Source organism: Nycticebus coucang, chromosome 19, assembly GCF_027406575.1.
Source record: "Nycticebus coucang isolate mNycCou1 chromosome 19, mNycCou1.pri, whole genome shotgun sequence".
Lineage (NCBI taxonomy): Eukaryota > Metazoa > Chordata > Mammalia > Primates > Lorisidae > Nycticebus > Nycticebus coucang.
Genome location: NC_069798.1, coordinates 71,950,628 through 71,964,438, shown reverse-complemented (window position 1 = coordinate 71,964,438; position 13,811 = coordinate 71,950,628).

Genomic DNA, 13,811 nt, shown 5'->3' with positions numbered 1-13,811 from the left:
CTCCATTGTCCTGTGGACACTGCCTTGTTCTTGGTACCCCCTTGGCTGCTGGATAGCTGCCAAGCAGGACCAAGAAAGTGGCCGTCGCTGGCCTCTGGGCCCTTCCTGAGTGTCTTCACTTTGGCATCACAGGGTTGTGTGGAGCCCAACCCCTCCCCTCAGGGAGCTGAGAGGCTCTGCCTATTGCCCCCTGCCTCCGGGAGGGCTGGGCTACTGCAAACCTCTGCATGGCACACAGGGAAGACTGCCTGGCCTGTTCTCCCGCCAGCTTCACTCTTGTGTATGGACAGGGAGTGTCGGATGGAGAGGAACACCCCCAGCAGCAAAGAAAACAAACGAACTCCGCCCACACAGGCCTCTCAGGCTGTGACTCATGCACTGTCCTGGGGTGGGGGGTGCCTCATTCCAGCGTGTCCGATTGTTCCTGTTGGGTCTTGTTCTCCTGATAATGACTTAGAGCTTTGGGGCTGCGTCCTGCTGGGCAGCTGCCTCTGCTCACCTGACTGAGTGAGTCCTCCCTGCTGGGCACAGAGGCCGGGGTCATGGTCCAGCTGGCTGTGAGCAAAAAACCCAGCAGAAACAGCCGGCAGAGCTACAGGCCAAAGGCAGAGGTGGGGGTTGGGGGAGCTGGGTCCTGGGGCTACTCAACCCAGACTTGTGGCCTTCCTAGCAGGTGAAGAAGGGCCAGTGAGGGCCTGGGACCCACAGATGGCCGGCAGAGCAGACATCACTCACGGGTTCCCTGCAGCATCCCATGGGCACACTGTGAGGGTCCCCTCATTCCCAGTGGGGAGGGGTCCTGTTGCCCATACCAGGGGTCCCTTCCCTTCCCTTCTTGTCTCATGGATCTTGCCTCCCCCTTTTGGGGGCACCTGTGGTGGGACCTGGGCCACTTCCACAGCAGGTCCACAGCATAGTGGCTGGCATTATTTTTTTATGCATGTTTAGATTTCCAGCAGAGCAGTGTTACGTGTATATGTTAGTCATGGATGCAGGGGCCATTTCTCTGAGCAGCCACCATGGCTGTCCACGTTTCTGGTGGCCCAGCCCTGGCCATGCACAGAGTCCCAGGGATTACAGGACTGAACCCTGCTAGTTCTGCTCTTGGATTCTGGGTCCCTCTATCATTTTCAACATTTAAGAATGACTGCCAGCTGGGAGCCCAGGGCAGCCGTGTGTCCTGGCTGCTAAGGAAGGAGGGGGCTCGGGGATGCTATCCCTGTCCTGTCTACAGAGCCCCATGGGCTTCCTCCCCTCCAGGCCCTTCCTCAGCCTCCTCGGCCCTCTGTTCCCGAAAGCTGGCCTGAAAAACAGCATTCTTTTGCTCTTCCTTCCCTTTTGGGCATGTGAGGAAATTTATGACACTAGAATTTCAGAAAGTGAGTGCAGCATCTTTGCTTCTACTAGAACGGCCACTTATAAAGTTAACTCTGAGTTTTCTTTCAAAGCAGAAAGTGCCTATTACCAGGTGACTTGGAGTCACCCCATGGCCTTGCTCTGCTCCTGAAGTTTGTCATTCACCAGACATGCTTAGGGCCAATGAGTTGAGGGCCCTGCAGGCCAAGTCTTCAGGGGGACATGGGGCTCCCCTCAGGAGGGAGATGCCCATCATTCTCCAATGGCCTGATTTACTGGATCCCTCTACTCTCCAGAAACAGAGACCCCCCCTCCCCCTGGTCTGGACGTCAGCCTGTGACTGGCCAGGAAACCCATGTGTCCTGGCCTCACTCCTGGTGGCTGCGCATACAGTGTCCTTGCCACAGGGGCCAAGATCATAACTGGGGTTCACTTATTGAGCCCTGATAAATCATACAGGCTTGATTTTCACAGAAAGAGCCCAATTTCCTTTCTTTAAAAAATTCTAATCTTTGAAAAAGATTTTCTCCTGGCTTTTTCAATCAGAAGCACATGTTCCAGGCAGACTCTGCTTACCAGGTTAACAAATGCCGAGGGCTGGTATGAGGGAGACAGAGACGGCGGGGAAGGCAGACACACCTGAGATGGAACCCCAGCTCCATGGCTGGGCTGGGGCAGGAACCCTCGGGGATCTGTGCAGGTGGTGGTGATGCCTGCATTGAGGCCACAGTGCCTGGAACATCCTCTCAGCTTAATAAATGTTGGCTTCCTATGAAGCAAATGTAACTGGCAAATGAGTTCTGTAGCTGACTGTAAGTTAATTAGTACAACTTGGGCTCTCTTATTATTCCTAGATACAAAGCTAATTTGGAAAGATACATGTTTATTCTAAAGTTGCATGGTTGGAGGATCTGGGGGCTGAGCTTAATCAGGAGAGAGCAGCTCCTAGCGTGCGATCCTGCGGCCAGAAGGAACACTTCATTTGATTACAGCCTTCGCTTGCGGCCCGAATTGGCCGCCCTTGAGCCGATGGCCCCTTGATAGTGGTCGGTGGACTGATCTGGTGTGAACTCCTCCTGGCTCCCTGTGGGGCCTGAGGCCCCGAGGTGAATGTCCACTTGGCACGGAGGAGGGTCCCACTGCCACATGGCTCAGTGTCACAGGGCATAACATATGGAGAGGAGACCCAGAGTCTGGAAGGACAACAGCGTCTCCATGGGGGTCCCTCCAGGATGGGTCTTGTGCACCCTCATAGCACTTGGTCACATGAGGCAGCGGGCCCAGCACACACCCCGAATCCTCCGTGATGGGATGCCGTGTGAGTGGCTCTCTGCTGGGACAGGCTCTTGGGGCTGTGTCTTCCCACAGCCCAGGATGTGCATGTTTGGGCTATGTGTGTTCTTGCCGTGGGCTTTGGTGAAGGAGGGTCAGGATGGAGACAGAGGCAGGACATGGAGCCTGTGAGGGTGGCTTCTGGGAAGACAGAGAACAGCCCTGGCACCCTAGCAGCTGGACATGGAAGACCCCCGCGAGAGGTCCAGGCTGCCATGGGACTGGCATGCTGAGTTGGGCAAACGCAGAGGGATGGGCATTTGAGGAAGATGAGTACAAGTGGCGTCTGGCACAGAGGGGCTGAGTGAGGGCAGTTCCAGTGTCCAGAGGAAAGGTAAGGGAAATCCCTGAGGAGTGAAGCCTGCCTCACCACAATTTCCAACAGGGGAATTGATAAATTATGTGTCTGCTGCTAACAGGACTAACCAAGGACTTTCTGAGAAGCTTAAGAATCATTATGCTGAAAAATAACTTTAGGGGGAGAAGAGAAAAATCTCTGCAGAAAAACTCAGATAATGTACATGATACTCCGTCTTCAAGGAGATAATGTACATGGATGCCCTGTCTTGGTGGGGGTGGCCCCAGCCCTGTGGTGTGGGCCGTGAGAAGCAGCCTCCTTCCAGGGATCCCCGTGGGGGGAGGCTTCCCACAGAGACACCAGACAGACACAATCCCAGCCAGGGGGTCTTGGCCAATGTCACCAGCCATGCTGACCTCGTGGAACTCTTGACATGATGTGCTGGGAGGGGTGATTCACCACTGGGGGCTTCCTCCCCAAATCTATAAGCACCCCAGTGTACTCACAAGAAAAATGTCAGACAAACTCAAACTGAGGGGCTCGCTACAAACACCTGATGAAGTCCTCCCCCAAACTGTCCAGGTCACCAAAAGCAAGAGAATTCTGAGACAGGGTCACAGTCAGGATAAACCGAGAAGACGGGATGACATGACGTGACAGAGTCTTGATGGGGCCTGGGCAGGAGCAGGACGTTGAGGGAAACAGGAGATTAAATAATGTGCAGCAGGGCCCCGTCCTCAGGACTCACCCAGCGAGGTGTCCACAGTGACCTGGCAGCTCACAGATGGGCACACGGGAACTCTTTGCACTACTTTCAAAATTTTTATGTAAACCTAAAGCTATTCTAAAATAAAAAGCTTATTTTAAAATACATTTAAATAAGAATGATATATTGGAGGGAATAAAATCTTTTCCTTCAGTTAGATTCTAAAAAGTTCCCTCCTTGCCGGCTTTGCTTGGGCTGGCACTGTGGTTCTGATATTGCTCTGATGGGGTCCTCATGATCCTTATCAGAGGGCTCAGGTGATGGGGCTTTCAGGGTAAAGGGGTTCAGATAAGGGGGCTCTCAGGTGAGGGGGCTCAGGTGTGGGGACTCTCGTGTGGGGGGCTCAGGTGAGGGAGCTCTCAGGTGAGGGGCTCAGATGATAGGGCTCAGGTGAGGGTGCTCAGTTGGGGGTGGTTCTCAGGTGAGAGGGATCAGGTGAGGGGCTTTCAGGTAAGGGTGCTGATGTAAGGGGCTCAGGTGATGGGCTCTCTAGTGAGGGGGCTCAGGTGAAGGGGCTCTCAGGTAACAGGACTGCAGCAGCACCTCTCTAGACATGGTTTGGGCAGGCAGTGTTCCCACATCAGTCTAAACCACAGGAGTGAGTCCTTGTGGCTGAGAGTGAGCAGCACGTGGCAGCTGGCTCAGGTGCTACCTGGGGATCCCAGGCTGCTTCTCGGGGGACAGGGCGCAGCAGGGCTGGCTGGAGCTCATGGCTGGTGATGAGCAGCTGGCAGAGGGGTCTGGGAAGACTGACCATCCTGGACACACTGACCACCCCCAGACAGAATATCGTTCTAGCAGCAGTGTGGCTGCCATGGCAGGGCATGCCTGGAGCTGCCTGACACTTGACACTTGCTCCTGGGAGTTAATTACGTCTTTAATCACACAAAGGCCCTCAACCCACACCGTAAGTCATAGCCCACAAGCTACCTCTTGGCATCTCCTTCTGTTTACCTAATGTGATCTCACAGAGCGGCTTTGTGGGGAGTGCTTGCCTGTGGCCGCTGTTTAGAGGAAGATCAATAGGCTGTTTGTACGTCCTATAATGAAAACGCCGAGTGGCTCAGTGATGGCTGGGCCCTGCTTCTTTTTCGGCTGCTAATTGCCACAGCACACTGGTTCTCTTACGCAACAAGGCACCATCTGTAATCTCAGCCACGTTTATTAAAATATAATTGCTTTAATGAAATTCTTTCAGAATAAGGCATAGTTCAAACAAAACATTGCTTCATGAGGCCTATTTTCCTGCCAATTACAGAAGTGACATGGACACTCTGGCTTAATTCAGATGGTTCTTCATGTGAATGCATGGCAGGGCATCCCCAGAGCCACTTGGCTCTCACAGGGCTGTTGGAGCCATCCGCTTGCTCTTGACACACTGGATAGCTAAAAGACCCAGAAAACAGCACCTCAGCTCTGTGGGCCACCCCACTGGATAAGGAGCAGGGAAGGGCCCCCAGGGTAATGACACACAATGCCAGGCTGATCCCCCGAGATCTTTGCCCTGGGCAGCTGGCCGTGGGCCTTGTTCCTTTAATGTGCTGTATCCCTGTGGTTTGTGGTGGCTGGGGGAGGCCAGGCATGTGCCCAACCCCAAGTGGTGCACGCTTATGAAGAAACAGACCTGATGGTTGGGCAGTGTTAGGAAATAGACCTCTCACCCAGGACAAATCTCTGCCTTCTGGGTCTCACACGAGGTACTCGGCTTTCTGGGGACTCAGTTTCCTCTTCTGTCCGGAGGGTCCCACTGAGCAATGCTAAAGTGGCTTCCGGTGTTGACACCATCTGAATGGACATTGAGTTCAACTGTTATCCCTTTCTTCCTTTCCAGAACAAATTGATTGCCTTTGCTGTGGGGTTATTGCTTGTAAAACATCTGTCGTAACTGACTGGTGGGCTGGCTCTTCATTCATCTGGGGCTCAAGCACCTCCCTGGTGGCGGCACCAGCTCCCCTGTACCCCTCACTCTGGCAGTGCTGGATGGCTCTTGGGGCTGGACACCAGCTGTGACAGGTGTGGCTCTTGTTCTCAGGGAGATGGGCAAGTGTGGAGACATCACAGGTGGGCACAGAGCATGTGAGAAGTGCTGCCCAACTCCACACAAGCCATGACTTGAGGATCTGTCCAGTGCAGGTTCTTGGCCTGGTCTGATGGGGCAGGCTCTGGCCACCTGTGGCCATAGGCATGGCCATGGTCCTGCACTGAGAGGCACTGTCCTTCTCTTACTGGTTGTGGCCTGCTAAGCTGGATAGACATGGGTGGAGAGGGACACGCCTATTCCTCACTGGGAGATCCCTGCCCATCCCTGCGGCCTATCTCAGAGGCCTGCCTGGCACACACTGTGAGGAGCTCCCAGCCCAGTTCTCACAGAGACCCCTCTCCCTGCTCCTCTGCAGGTTGGCCTGGAGGGGAGCAGGGAGGTACCATGGCCAGGTTCCTGCATGTAGGACTGCTCAGCCGAGGAGCCTGGAGCAGATGTGAATGCAGGGCACCTGCCTTTCAGGAGAGGCTGGCTTGGGAGGTGATGTGACTCACTCGTGGTGGAATCTCACTGCCTTGGAGCCCAGGCATCCAACCAACCATCTTGTCCTCACCTGTGAAGTCCTACGGCTAGAAAAGAGGTCTTGGTGCCCCCGAGTCTGGTGCACTCTCCAGAAGGAATGATAAGCCTCCAAGGGGTCAGGTCCTCAGCTCCCTGGCAGCTGTGCTGCTGTAGACCCTGGGAGGGCTCAGCCAGAGGGCAGTCATCTTTAGCACAGCCCTGGCCTCTGAAGGTCTCGGCTCCCCCAGTGACAGAGAATGGGGTTCCCCAAACTGCCTGGGCTCAGTGTTGGCTTTTCCTCTGTAGACGGTCTGACATTTTTGTGAGGCCACAAAATCTACTTTGTATAAAACTGTGCAGCTCGATAGTATGGAAGTTCTATCAGCAGAATTCCTCAGGCCCTTCTGTCCCACAGTGAGATCCCTGCGGGGAGCTGGACAGAGCCCCAGGAACCATGTGATTCTGGGGGCTCAATCTTTGCTTTTTCCAAAAACAGGTAATATCTCTGATGGGTCACTGGCGCTGCTTCTCCTGAGTAACTGATTTTAAATGCCTGTGCCTGTATCATGTGAAATCTTATGAAGATGTGTGACCATTTGTCTTGGGCATAGCGGGTGCTTCCCCAGAGACCTGGTGACTATCCGGCTGCCTGGTCATGTGCCCAGAACTGGGCGGGTGACCTCTTAGACCCAAGCCCTGACCCAGCTTCACGTCCTAGCTCAGACACTTAAAAAGACGCTACTAGTTTCTCTTCTTAAAATTTTCAATTAAAAAAAAATCCTTATTTTTGGGGGGGCAGTTTTATGTTCACAGGAAAATTGAATGGAAGACACACAGAAGAACAGAAAGTGACCACCTACATGACAGTCTGGGAGCCAGGGCAGGCTGGGTTCCCACTCTGTAATCGGCCTCCATGACATAAGCCTGGGGCCCATAGGGTGGGGCACAGGGACTGGGGACACAGGGACCGGGAACACAGAGACCAGGGACAGGGACACAGAAACACAGAGCCTGGGGACACAGAGACCAGAGACACAGGGACCAGGGACAGAGACACAGAAACACAGGGACCGGGGACACAGAAACACAAGGACCAGGGACACAGAGAACAGGGACATAGAGACTGGGGACACAGGGACAGGGACACAGAAACACAGGGACTGGGGACACAGGGACCGGGGACACAGGGATACAGGGACACAGGGACTGGGGCACAGAGACCAGGTAACAGTGATCATAGACACAGAAACCAGGACACAGGGACCAGGGACACTTAGACTGGTGACACAGGGACCAGGGACACAAAGACTGGGGACACAGGGCCTGGGGACACAGGGACCGGGGACACAGGGACACAGAAACATAGGGACCGGGGGCACGGGAACTGGGGCACAGAGACCAGGGACACAGAGACTGGGGACACAGGGACTGTGACACAGGGACCAGGGACACAGGGACCAGGACATAAGGACCGGGGACACAGGGACACAGAGACTAAATAACAGTGATCATAGACACAGAAACCAGGGCACAGGGATAGGGGCACAGAGACCATAGGGACTAGGACACAGGGACACATGGACAAAGGGACTGGGACACAGGGTCCAGGGGCACAGGGACCAGGGAGGGGCACAGGGACTGGGACATAGAGACCACAGACACAGGGACTGGGGCCACAAAGGCTCGGGGCACAGGGACAGGGACACAGGGACGGGGGCACAGGGATCGTGGACACAGGGATAGTACACAAGGATTGGGGACAAAGAGACTGGGGCACAGGGACTAGGGCAAAGGGACTCTGGCAAGGCTCACAGAGCGCCCACCTCTGCACTGGCCCTGCAGGAACCTAGGAGTGGCACTTTTCTTTTAGAGGATAGTCCCCTCCTTACAAGCCCACATTTCTGGACTTAATATTTTTTTTTGAGTTAGGGTCTTGCTCTGTCACCCAGGCTGGATGCAGAGGTGAGATCGCAGCTCATTGCAGCCCCAGACTCCTGGGCTCCAGTGATCCTCCCACCACAGCCTCCCACACTGCTGGGACTGCAGACGCAAGGCACTGGGCCTGGCCTACTGGGCTTCACTTTAAAGCCAGGAGAATTCTTGGTGAAGCTGGGGGACCTGATGGGCTCTGCAGACATCCCTGAGCGTGGCAGAGCATGTGGTGCTTGGCCCGCTCACCTGGGCTTTGCCTTGTGGTTTCAGCACAGGCATGTGCTGGGTGAGTGACCCAGAGCCTCTGAGTCAGCCAGGGGACCTTGCAGCCCCTCCGAAACTGGAGTGTTGGGGAGTGAGGTGCTCAGGTAGGGTGGATTCTGTCTGGCCTGGGGGCTAGGGGTGCCTCCTCACAAGCCCTCAGGGAGCTGTCGCTGCCCAGACCTGCTCAGGATGCTGTGTGCCTGTGCCCACGCTTCCCTTAGATGTCCACTCTCTGGGTGGACAGCTGGGTAATGGGGCCAGTGTGAGGCTTGCGTCTCTGCTGGGCAGCCACTTCACAGTTCTCCCTTCAAGATGAGGAAACTGAGGTCCAGGGAGGCTGCCTCAGGTCACCAGCTAGTCAGAAGCAGAGGACCCGCAGCAGGCCCCATACACCCCATGAGGCCAGACAGCGGAGTAACTGTGTGAGTGTTCCAGGGTGTATGCTAGCCTGACAGATCGGACGCCACTCAGGCACCCCCTTCCTCGAAGGGCTCTGGCCTGGCCTCCATAACAAGCAAGTCGGTTGGGCTGTCATGGGGCCGAGCGCTTCCCCCTCATCCCTTCCCTGTGGGCTACAGCTGCGCCCTGAGGCCTGCTGACTCCACGTATGCCTCTCAGCTCCCATATGGCATCTGGAGCTGCCAGCTTTCTCCTGCCAAGGCCAACTTTGGGCCAGGCACTCTCGGGCTGTAGGCCTCTGCTCTGGCTCCAACACAGCCGCCTCTGTGCTTCAGCACTGCCCAGAGCCCAGGGCAGGCAGGGCCCTGGCTACTCTTCAAGGATGGGAAACCCAAACCACTGTGTTCTGGGAGGCCCAGGACAAGCGATCTGGTCCTATAGCCTCAGGAAGAGGAGGGAACCATGTGCTGGACTGTGCCGCACACCACCATGCATGAAAACCTGGCCCCCTTGTGCGGGGTGAGTGTCTCAAGCTCTCTGGGGATCACAAAGCCCTCAGGAGTGGACATGCGGCTAGGGAGCCCAGGCTGGGCACGTCCTCCCTCCGCCCTCATCCCCAGGGCCCTGGGCCCCCCTGCACTCAGCTCCAGCTCCACCTGCCAAGGCCCCACCACAGCACGACCCAATGTGCCTAGAGACACAGCAGCCACCTTCTAACCCAAGCTGCTCACCAGGGCCCACCCACCCTCTGCTGGGATAGACCCACTTCCCTATTCTGACTGGCAGAAAGTACTGGGTTTCAGGTGCTTGGGAGGAAGGCTGAGGCAGGGCTGGACTCAGGACCCCTATTCTGTTAGGGGAACCCCTGTGGGCTCACACAGTGGGGTGTCTGAGGGAAGGGAGCAGGCACTGAGGCTGTGGCCCTCTAGGGAAGGAGGCCCAGTTGGCCTCACTGAGCAACTCCAGGCCAGCAGGGGCTCTGGGTGGGGCCTCCACAGTTGGAGGCTGAGCAAGTATGTCCCACAGGTCCCGATCCAGCTGTTTGCCCACCCGAGTTTACTTGCAGACTGTTCAAATGGGATTAAAATGACTCTCAATGTGCCCAACTTCCAGTCCAGACAAATGACCCAAACACACTTCTCCCTGTCCCTCTGCAAGCCTAAGAAGAAGAAAGCCAGAGGTGGCCACAGCAGGAAGACAGACAGGCCAGGGACCCCAGGCCTGGAGGGACTGGCAGCTCAGAGCCTGCTTCAGTGAGATAAGATGGCAGAGGGGGGACTCAGGTCTGGCTCCGACCAGGCAGGAGGTGGTCAGGGCTCATCCCTCCTTCGGTATAGCTATGTCCCCTGCAGCATGGGGCCAGAAGGAGCTCTGCTAGCAACAAGCAGCCAGTAAAACTCTCTACTCCCCATGAAGAGATGGAGGCGGTTGTAGCCCCAAGCGCTACCCCTGAGAACCAGGCACCGGTAGCAACAGAGGCCCCAGTCCAGGGAGCACTGGCGGGAGCCAAGTGGCCTCAGGTTTACAGAGCAAATGGATGGCCCTGTGAGGCTCTGGAGCATAACAGGCATGGGAGCTGCAGCCCCCAGCAAGGAGCCTGTGGGACTGACATTTATGAAGGACCTGGGATCTCCTACCTGCACAAAGTGTCCAGAATAACATTACCAAGAGTCAGGAAAATCACAAATGGAACAAGGAAAGAGCAAATTGTTGCTGACCCTGAGATGAGCCCGATGTTGGATTGTCTGATAAAGCTCTGGAAGTGCATGTCCTAACAATGATTCCACGAACATCTGTGGGTGGTCTTGACACAAATGAAGGAAATAGAAACGGTCTTCAAAGGGCAGAAGCGATCAAAACGAACTGAGTGGGAATTAGAGTTGAAAAATTCCATACAGAGGCAGACACCAGCTGGTGAGCTCCATGGCAGAGGCAGTGACTCAGGGACAGAGTGAGAGACAGAGCTGGAACAGCAGAGAGAAGGTGAGTCCTCGGACCAGAAGGAAAGATTTATGCCACATCTGGAGACCCAGAAGGAGAGCAGAGAGAGAGTTAGGGAGGATAACCGATGGCTGAGAATTCCCTAAATTGGCAAAATTTGAGAATCTGAGCAAATACCACACAAATGGGAAAAATCCCTGCCAAGGTACACCTTGATTAAACCTCTGAAAACCAAAGACAAAGTAAAATCTTGAAGGCACCCAGCCAAAGCAGAGAGCTCGCCAGCTGGCGTCTGCCCTGTGTGGCAGGGGAACAGGATGACAGTTTTCCAGGAAGCTGATCCACTAGCAGGCCCCACTTGGGGGGTTGCTCTGGGGTCCCACCTCCTCTAGGACAAATTCTACTTTGTGAGCATACTCTCTCAGGGGAGCAAGTGTGGCTGGGCCAGCATGTTTCCAGTGAGCACTGGAGGGAGGCTGTCTCCTGTCTCTCCAGAGGAGTAGCACAGGAGACCGCAGGGTGTTAAGGGACACCACTGTAGAGCTGTCTGGAGGAGGTTCAGCTAAGGAAGCCATGCAGCAGGAGGCCCACGGAACAGGTGTGTGAAGGAAACCCCACTCCCTCTGAGATGATGGTTGCAGTACTGTCTTCTGGAGATTAAGGTCAATCCCACAGACATCCAGGGCATGAGTCAAGTGATGACCAAGGAATGTGGTTTAAAAGAAAACACAGAAACCAAACACAACCCTCATGGGGTCTGGCTTCTGTGTCCTGTTGGGGCTCCTCAGTCAGCTCTATGGTGTCCCTTAACACCCTGCTGTTTCCTATGCTGCTCCTCTGGGGAGACAGGAGAAGGTCTCAAAATAGAGGAGGAGCTGCTAGATGCCTCCCTGCACCTCGCTCACCAGAGGGATGCTGGCCCGGCCACACTCGCTCCCTTGACACGTGCTCGCAAAGCAGAATGTGTCCTGAAGCAGGTGGGACCCCAGTGCGACCCCCCCAGGCAGGGGCCTGCTGGAGGAGCCCAAGGATGCAAAGGCTGCCCTTCGCCAGTGCCCCATCCCATGATGGGAGTGACACTCTGCCTCCTTGCCAGAACCTGGCTTTAGGCTTTGCCCAGCAGTCCTGCACAGCTGTCCCTCACGGAGACTTGTTCCAATTTTCAACAAATGTAAGAAACTTGGAACTCTCCCAGGAGATAGCAGATCCCCCCTCGCTCTGGGAGATGTCCTCATGATCCCCAGATGTACCGCCTTGCTCCCTTTATGCACACAGATGTGTCTTCACCTGGGGCTCCTGACTGGCTTCCAGCTTCACCGACAGACCCCTCCTGTGTCCTAGGAATCTGCAAAGTGTCCTGGGAGAAACCAGCACAGAACCACTGCATGTGCATGGGTATGCACATCCACACAAGCAAATCATAGACACCGCATAACAGGAGACCTGTGTCACTGTCAACCCAGCCACCTGAGGCAGTTTTCATCCTGGCTGCTGTTTTTCTGCAGGAAGAAAGCTTGAGTCATCACCAGGACTCTTCATCCCTCTACCCTCCCTTGTGCCTTCTCTGGATCTTGTGTCTGTTTTGAGTTCTTGTTTAGAGGTAGGCAACTGCCCTCCATCTCTCCATATGAGGGGCTACATTCAGTGCAGCCTCATCCTGGGGTAGCTTTTGATGTATTCTTTGTGTGATGTTTGGTTTTCCTATTCTTTTTTTTTTTTTTGCAATATTTTGGCCAGGGCTGGGTTTGAGTTTGAACCTACCACCTCCAGCATATGGGTTGGTGCCCTACTGCTCTGAGCCACAGGTGCTGCCCAAAATCTGAATGTCCTCTTTTATTTTTATCTCAGTCACCCTGGGTGGCATCATAGCTCACAGGAACCTCAAACTCCTGGGCTCAAGAGATCCTCCTGTTTTAGCTTCCTGAGTAGCTGGGACTATACGTACCTGCCACAACACCTGGCTAATTTTTCTGTTTTTAGTAGAGCTGCAGTCTTGCTCTTGCTCAGGCTGGTCTCAAACTCCTGAGCTCAAGGGATCCTCTTGCCTCAGCCTCCCAGAGTGCTGAAATTACAGGTATGAGCCACAGCACTGGCCTCTTGTATCTTTGTACAGATACTTTTTTATTTTAATTATCTTTGAATATGGTAAATTCTCTCCATACTTTTCCTTTTTAAAGTTTCACATGGGGGATGGGTCAAAGCCATGCCTGGGATTGCTGAACTTCCACAGTTCTCAGCAAGGACCCTCACCCACGAGTCTGTGGACAGGCGGTGGTGCTGTAGGGCTGCTCTGCATGGAGGAGGAGGTTGTGTCTGAGGACTCCCTGCCCAGCTCCACTTTCCTGTTGCTCTGTGGTGCCAGGTGGGTCCAAGGATAATCCTTGAAGGATCTCAGAAAATTTCACCCCAAAATTTGACTCCTCAGTACAAAGAGTATTTTGAATTAAAGGCCCTTAAAGTCAACAGACCTTGGAAGGGGCTTTCCCTCTGCATAAACTGACAGGCCCAACTAAAGGGCAGCGGGCTTCTCTTTCCTCTCCTTCCTTCCCCTTCCCACCCTGTGCTATAGGAAAGAAGATCAAGAAGCAGCCCAACCGGCCCAGGCCACTTGAAATATCAGACCTGTCTCTCACTTTAGTGTACAAGTCAGTGTCTTTCCCCATCCAGACATCCCCCTGAGTGTCTATTCATCCTCCCTAGCACCCACTTACTACCCCTAAACAGGGTCCCCTATGTTCCTCATCTCCCCTCCTCTCTAAAGGGAGGGTATGTATAGACCAAACTTCTAGGGTGAAGAGCAAGTTTCTCCATAGCCACCTCGTACCCTGACCTCATATTTTCATACCCAGAGATAGGGACCTCTGATGTCAGGAGTTTGCCCTGCCTCTGATACCAAGTTTCCTCTGCCACAGATACTAGAGCCATGTCTACATGAGTAGTTCTCATGTCCTAAAGTGATCATCTCTGTGCTCTGGCCACTT